Here is an 8,810-nt window from a genome sequence, read left to right as displayed (position 1 = left end):
TAGGGGTGTCTTAACACCTAATGCCCTAAGACCAACTGGTCTGGGAGTCATTAGCTGAAAGCTCATTACATGGGTTAAAGATGCATGATGTTTTTAAAGTATATGTATATAGAGTTAAAAAAAAAAAAAAAGACAAAAATAGTAATCCCAACCCAAGGAAGTTAACCTTAAACATTAGAACAAAAATTTTGTTTTCTTCCAAGAAAAGCCCCATAATTATGTGTTGATACATTGAGCACAAAAGAAAGGTTTATTAATATCTTGTTAAGAGGTATTGAGCAGATATATAAATTTAATGAGAGTTTGTTTATCTGGATAGACTAATGGAAGTTAAATGATGAATACCTTGCTTTGTGAAATTTGCAAATTTGTTTTCTATTTTAACGCTTTGATTACTAGGGACTAGTAATAAGCTGGTTGGGGGGTGTGATTAGTACTTAAAAGTGCATTTTTATCATGGTTTTATATCATCATTTTGCACTTGAAGTATCAATAACTCCTTAACTAAAATATGTTTTATAATAATGTATCTAATAATATAAGATACCTATAATTTATGGTAAATGTCTATTTTTAATGCAGGCCTATCACATAAATGAAAGGATTGATTGATGACTTGAAGAACTTAAATTGCAAGGATAAAGAGATGGCCAAACTTAGAAAAGAGATGTCGGTGCAATCCAAACCGGAACACTGTTCGGTAATTGGGTCATATCTGGAGCTACAGATCTCAGATTTAGGTCCAATTTATATGGATGGAAAGGTAAGACATAGGCCTACAACTTTCATATGGAGCCCAAGATCTAAAAAGGCCATTATCAAGTCCAAATTGTAGCAACAACAAAGAAGCCCGAATCTGTCTTCCAGCCCGAGCACTATTCGGTATTTTGGCCATATCTGGAGTTCTAGAAGTCCAAATGAGCTGAAATTTTTACACAAGAAAGCTGAGACAATTGCCTACAACTTTCATGTTTACAACTGGCTCCAATTTTGACGTTATCAATGACGTTTTGGGCAGACAAGAGAAGATAAGGATTGTCACCAAGTCAAAAGTTGGTCACCCACTTATCAATTAGTCATCAAATCAATAGTTCCCATTTTTGGCCTATAAAAGGAGGCATTTGCCATGCATTTAGGCATCTTGATTTCCAGATCAAGATCATGCTCTTCCTTTCTCTCTTTGTATTTTTTATGCTTTGTTTTCATTAATATTAAGTTTATGCCTTTCATTTCCTTTCCTTTACTTAGTTAACTTTTATGTTCTTATTTTGTTTATCTATTTTGCTTTCTTTCATTATGTCTAGCTAAGTTAATTATGTCAAGGTGAAAAGGTTACACTAATGGTGTAAGAATAAGTATAATGTAAACTTAATATGGACTTTAATGTTTGATACTAACATGTTTTATATTTGCTATCTTGTTCACTCTTTAATACTTTGCTTGTTAAATGACTAATCTTGATTTATGTTGTATAACACTTGGTACAACAAATGCTTGGCACTTTCATAGCCCATAATGTATGGTATAACCGACACCTGAGCTATGAAAGGAACTTGATTTGTTGTTAACATAAGTTATAATCATGAATGCTTGACGAGATTTACAAGTATTAGCATTAATTGAATAAGATGACTAATGTAATCATGTTAACAATATATAATCTGATTGGAACCTCCTTTGTGTGTGGTTTCCAATTCAATAATAAGAGTTTATACTATACTTGTTTGATATACCATTAGTGGAACCTCTAACCTTGACATTTGTTATTATCATTGTTTAATCGTTACATTAATATTCCATCTCAAAGTTCTCATCATCTTCTTCTTCTTCTCTTTCTTTATTATTATTATTATTACTACTACTACTACTACTACTACTACTATTATTATTATTATTATTATTATTATTATTATTACTATTGTTGTTGTTGTTATTGTTGTTTTATAATTGTTGTTTATAATTTGTACAATTAACCTCCCTGTGGTTCGACCCCGGTCTTGCCGGGTTATTTATTACTTCGACACTCCTGCACTTGGGAGAAGACATCAATCTTTTAGTCGTGTCAAGTTTTTGGCGCCGTTGCCGGGGAGGTAAGTTCTTGTATAAATTATAGTATTTATTTTATTTTCTCTTTTCACTTTTCTTGTATATAACTTTGTTTCTTTTCTTTTGTTTCTTTTTATTTTGTTTTCTTCCTCCTTCTTTTGCTTTCTTGTTCTTCTTTTTATTTTATTCCTACACGTGCATGAGAGTGTGGTCACGTACATCAAGTGGTAGACTTTGTAGGGTATCCTCATCATTTTCAGAAAATATGGCCGAAGAAGATAATCAATCACTTCATAATGAGAATAATGAGAATAACCGTGCTAGAACACTTAGAGACCACATGAATCCCACAAGAACAAGTGCACCATCATGCATAGTTTTTCCTCCTGATGCATCTCATTTTAATTTTAAACCAGGTATTATTCAACTTTTACCTTCTTTTCATGGTTTGGAATTGGAAAATCCATACTTGCATTTAAGGGAATTTGAGGAGGTCTGCAACACATATAATAATTTAAATTGTAGCATGAACACCATTAGATTAAAGCTTTTTCCTTTTTCATTAAAAGATAAAGCTAAAACATGGCTACAAAATTTAAGACCAGGATCCATTCGTGCTTGGGATGAAATGCAACAACAGTTTTTAAAGAAGTTTTTTCCATCTCATAGAACAAACTCTTTCAAGAGACAAATCACCACTTTCACTCAAAAACCAGGAGAAACATTTTACCAATGTTGGGATAGGTATCGAGACTTGCTTAGTACTTGCCCTCATCATGGTTTTGAAACATGGAGATTGGTTTCACATTTCTATGAAGGGTTAACACCTAAAGATAGGCAAATGGTTGAATTGATGTGCAATGGAACTTTTGAAGATAAAGACCCTGATGAAGCAATGGAGTACTTAGACTTGTTAGCTGAAAATGCTCAAAATTGGGACACCGCGGGTACTTGTGAGGCACCGAGTAAAACTCAACCTCATACATCTAGTGGAGGTATGTACAACCTTAGGGAAGATCATGACCTTCAAGCCAAGTTTGCATCTTTAGCTAGAAAAGTCGAGGCACTAGAATTGAAAAAGAGTGGTCAATTAAAATCTGTTGAAAACATTGTGTGTCAAATCTGTGAAACAAATGAACACTCAACCAACGATTGTCCAACCTTGCCTTCTTTTAAAGAATGTCTCCATGAACAAGCCCATGCTTTAAACAGTTTTCAAAGGGCCAACCACAACCCATACTCCCAAACATACAACCCTGGTTGGAGGAATCACCCAAATTTCAGTTGGAAGAGTGACAATGCACAAACTTCACAACCACCGTTTCAAGCACACCATAATTTCCAAAATTCTCATGGATATGCACCTCCTTATGCTCCACCTCCTAGAAGAAATCTTGAGGAAACATTGCATGCATTCATTGAAAAGCAAGAGACAATCAATACTCAACTTGCTCAAAACATGACAGATTTTAAAGATACTCTTGCAAAATTAACATCTGCTCTCAGTTTCCAAGAGAAAGGTAAGTTTCCATCTCAAACACAACAAAATCCCAAAGGGCAATACAATGCAAATGCAAGTAGTTCCGGAAGCCAACACATGGATCAAGTCAAATCAGTCACTACTCTGCGCAGTGGTAAGGTTATTGAAAAACCCTCTCTTGAACCTTATGAGAAAGATGATGAGTCAATCTTTGAGGGTAAGGAAGGGGTTGAATCTGAAAATTGCAAAGAAACGACTGATTCACCGCCAGCACTTCCATTTCCTCAAGCCATGACCAAACAAAGGAAAGTCAATCACAATTCTGAAATTTATGAAATTTTCAAACAGGTAAGGATCAATATACCTTTGCTGGATGCTATTAAACAGGTTCCTTCCTATGCTAAATTTTTGAAAGATCTATGCACTGTGAAGAGGAAACTGAATGTGAAAAAGAAAGCCTTTCTAGCCGAACAAGTAAGTGCTATTCTTCAGAATAATAATGCTTTGAAATATAAAGACCCTGGTTGTCCTACAATTTCTTGCTTTATTGGAGAGCATAAAATTGAAAGAGCCTTACTTGATCTTGGTGCTAGTGTGAATTTACTTCCATATTCAGTTTTTCAGAGTCTCAATCTAGGTGAGTTAAAACCAACTTCTATATCTCTTTTACTTGCCGATAGATCTGTAAAAGTGCCTAGAGGAATAATTGAAGATGTGTTAGTACAAGTCGATAAATTCATTTATCCTGTGGATTTTATTGTCTTGGACACAGAACCTGTTGAAGCATGTAATTCATTTCCTGTTATTTTAGGACGTCCGTTTCTTGCAACCTCTAACGCATTGATTAATTGTAGGAATGGACTGATGAAGCTATCATTTGGAAACATGACATTGGAGATGAATATTTTCAACATTTGCAAGCAACCTGGAGATGATAATGATTTACAAGAAGTAGATCATATTGATGAATTAGTTTATGATCAACTTGAATCTACTTTAAGTAAAAATGAATTGGATGAAACTGAAGATTTGCAAATGGTTTATTCTGAGGAAGAAATCACGAATGAAACAAGCACCGAAAATGTTGATGCGAATCTTTTGTCAACAGTGACAACAGATTCGACATCTGACATCACACCAATCGATGATTACTTTCCTAACAAATCCTTACTTTCTCTTAGTTCAATGCCTTGGTATGATAAAAATATTAATTTTCTTGCTTTAGGAGATTTGCTAGCTGATTGGAGTACCCAAGACAAAGAAAAGTTTTTGAACGAAGTGAAGAGCTTTTATTGTGATGACCCTAACTTATTCAAATATTGTCCTGATCAAATATTTCAAAGATTCATTCCCGACAATGAGGTAAGTAGTGTCATTAAACTTTGTCATTCTGAAGCATGTGGAAGTTATTTCTCGTCAAAAAAGACTGCTGCAAAAATCTTTCAAAATGGATTTTATTGGCCCACCATGTTCAAGGACACACATGCATTCTGCAAAACTTGTGAAAATTGTCAAAAAATTGACACTGGTCAAAAAGTTTTGTTTTATGATTCTCAACTCTATGCATTCCCTAAAGAGCTAAGATTAAGATGGACCAATCCTTATGGGGCCTGTGATATTGAGAATTCAATGAATGACAATGATTTTAAGGAAAATGGACATCGTTTGAAAGCTTACTTTGATAATTTTCCTAGTGAAAATGAATCAGCTGGTTTGAATGATCTTGTAGATAAAGGTTGATTATTTTGTTTTTCTCACATTTTCTTTTTTGTGTTTCTTTTTGAGTGATTTTTGCTAGTTTCTCTCACCCCGGTCAAATGGCGGATAACGGTACTCCGTGACTTAAGTCGGTTCTTTCAGTTTCCCATAATTACTGATATTTGTGTATATATTTGTGCAATTCTTTGAATCTCTCTTCCAATTCTCATTTGAAAATGGACACTAATCTTGAAAAATTGAAAAAGTATTTTCCCACTCTACCTCAGAATGCGATTATAAAAATTTATCGTGCTAGATGTGCAAGATTGAGATTGTTAATGAATCATGGAATTCCTGAAGATATTCGCTGGTTAATTGAAGCAAAGGTCCGATTATCAGGTGAGTCCTCTAACTCCTTCATTTCACACATGCCTGGAACAGGTAAAAGCACTTTTGCAAAGAAACGTCGTGCAAAACGTGCAAAATGACTGAAAGTATGTCATCGATGTGCTAGATGGACTTGTAATGCATAATGTTGTTCTTTAGGAATGATATCTATAAACCGTGAAGATAAAATACAATTCATTAAGGATGGCCTAAGTAAGGTGTCTTTAGATAATCTTCTATTGTCTCTTGAGACGCATCCTAATGGAGATGTGCATCGTGTAATTCATGATTTATGGTCACTATTTCATAAAGAACATGATCGACTTAGTCTTGGGAATGTGACTAAAAAAGACCATGTTTTCCAGTTTTTAAGAAAACTGGATGGGAAGCCTATGCCCAACCCATAGAGGGTTTTTAAGCTATTCTTGGATGTAAAACCAAGGGAAGATGTGAGCTACAATCACAACTACCTGTAATTACACATACTTTTTCAAAAATAAATAAATAAATAAATAAAGAGAGAGAGAGAGAGTATGTGAGACTCCAGCTGGCCTACATATAGGTAGTATGATTGTCTTTTTAATTTCTCATCTATAAAATCGTCTCTTCCTTCCTTTCATTTCTACAGAACCCATACATTCAACAAATCTAAAAGTGTGTAGAAATGACAAGTTCCTCAAGTCATCAAATAAAAAGTATTTGTGTTTTCGGTGGATCTAGTCCTAGGAAAGAAAAGGAGTTTTTAGAATTAGCAAATCATCTTGGTCAAGTGCTAGCCGAGAGAAAGATTCATTTAGTGTATGGGGGAGGCAGTCTAGGGTTAATGGAAGGTGTGTCAATAGCTACATTTTTAGGAGGTAGTCAAGTTTTGGGGGTCGTCCCCGAAGCTTTAACAGAAGGGGACATCATTGGAAAAACAATTGGAGAGGAACTTCAGGTCTTCACAATGTCGGCTCGAATAAATGCAATGTTTAGCCATGCTAATGCCTTTATTGCCTTACTAGGTAGTCTAGGCACATTGGAAGAGATCTTTCATATTTCCTCTTGGGCCCAACTACACATTCACCATAAACCCATAGGTTTGTTAAATGTTAATGGTTATTATGATAAGTTGTTGTCTTTTCTTGATCATGCTGTGGAACAGGAATTTCTAACATCTTCTGCATGACAAATCATAATCTCTGTTGCTACTGCTAAACAATTGATTGACCAACTACAATATTTCATTCTTGTAATTGATCCCTTCATGAGTTGCATAAATTGGTCATCTAATGAAAGCCGTAAAAAGCTTAGATTAGATTTGAGTCTTCATTTGTATTTTTTTTTGTCTTTTTATTTTATTATTGTGTTTTGTTAATTCTTATTTTTGTTTCAGTATGTTTCAGGTTTGTTAGTGTTCATTATTTCAGGTGATATCTTCTATACTCTATCTTTCTACTTTAGGACATTGAGGACAATGTCTCGTTTTGGTTGGGGGGACAGGGTAGCAGTTGATAAAAAAAAAATTGTTTTCCATTTCATAAAGCATGTGTATAATTGTTGTTACTAGGATGGTAGAGTAAAGGAGCTCTTTTGTTAAAGTGACTGTTGAGACGCATCTTAGTAACCATTCTTATTAAGGTTTATCATAATACTTCTTGAAATATTCAGGTTTACAAACTCTCGCATTATTATCACTTAATTTTGCTCATATACTCATTTAACATGTATTATTGAACCTTAATTTACACACACACATTTTAACATATGATTGTGGGTTGCACAATGGATTATTACATTATTTATGTTCTTTTGTTAAAGCTAACAACTAAGGGAAAGGGATAGTATATAATTAGAAAAAAAACAAAAAAACAAAAAGAAAAAAAAACAAAAGAAAAAAAAAGAAAAAAAACATGATGATAATAAAAATGTAGATAAGTTTGGTTTCATAACCTCCCTAACCTAAGCAATTAAGCCCGAAGGGGTGTTTTAACACCTAATACCCTAAAAGTCAACTGACTTGGGAGCTATTGGCTCAATGCTTGTTACATGGGTTGAGGAGAAAAGCTTAAGGGAATCAAACATTGCACTATCTATATATCAGTATCTGCAACCCGAATTACTAAGCTCGTAGGGTGTTTTAACACCTAATGCCCTAAGACCAACTGGTTTGGGAGTCATTAGCTGAAAGCTCGTTACATGGGTTAAAGATGCATGATGTTTTTAAATTATATGTATATATATATATATATAAAAGAAGAAGAAGGCAAAAAAGACAAAAATAATAATCCTAACCCAAGGAAGTTAACTTTAAACATTAGAACAAAAATTTTGTTTTCTTCCAAGAAAAGCCTCATAATTATGTGTTGATACATTGAGCATAAAAGAAAGGTTTATGAATATCTTGTTAAGAGGTATTGAGCAGGTATATAAATTTAATGAGAGTTTGTTTATCTGGATAGATTAATGGAAGTTAAATGATGACAACCTTGCTTTGTGAAATTTGCAAAATATTTTTCTACTTTAACGCTTTGATTACAAGGGACTAGTAATAAACTAGTTGGGGGGTGTGATTGATACTTAAGAGTGTATTTTTATCAAATTTTTATATCATCATTTTGCACTTTAAGTATCAATAACTCCTTAACTAAAGCATGTTTTATAATAATATATCTAATAATATAAGATACCTTTAATTTGTGGTAAATGTTCATTTTAAATACAGGCCTATCACATAAATAAAAGGATTGATTGATGAATTTAAGAACTGAAATTGAAAGGATAAAGAGATGGCCAAACTTAGAAAAGAGATGTTGGTGCAATCCAAACCGGAACACTGTTTGTTAATTGGGTCATATCTAGAGCTATAGATCTCAAATTTAGGTCTACTTTATATGGATGGAAAGGTAAGACATAGGCCTACAACTTTCATATGGAGCCCAAGATCTAAAAATACCATTTTCAAGTCCAAATTGTAGCAATAACAAAAAAACCCGAATCTGTCCTCCAGCCCGAGCACTGTTCAGTATTTTGGCCATATCTGGAGTTCTAGAAGTCAAAATGAGCTGAATTTTTTACACAAGAAAGCTGAGATAATTTCCTACAACTTTCATGTTTTTAAGTGGCTCCAATTTAATGTTATCAATGACGTGTTGGGCAGACAAGAGAAGATAAAGATTGTTACTAAGTCAAGAATTGGTCACCCACTCATCAATTAGTT

Source organism: Populus euphratica, unplaced genomic scaffold (genome assembly GCF_000495115.2).
Source record: "Populus euphratica unplaced genomic scaffold, PopEup_1.0 scaffold328.1, whole genome shotgun sequence".
NCBI lineage: Eukaryota > Viridiplantae > Streptophyta > Magnoliopsida > Malpighiales > Salicaceae > Populus > Populus euphratica.
Note: the sequence above shows the minus strand (reverse complement) of the source record.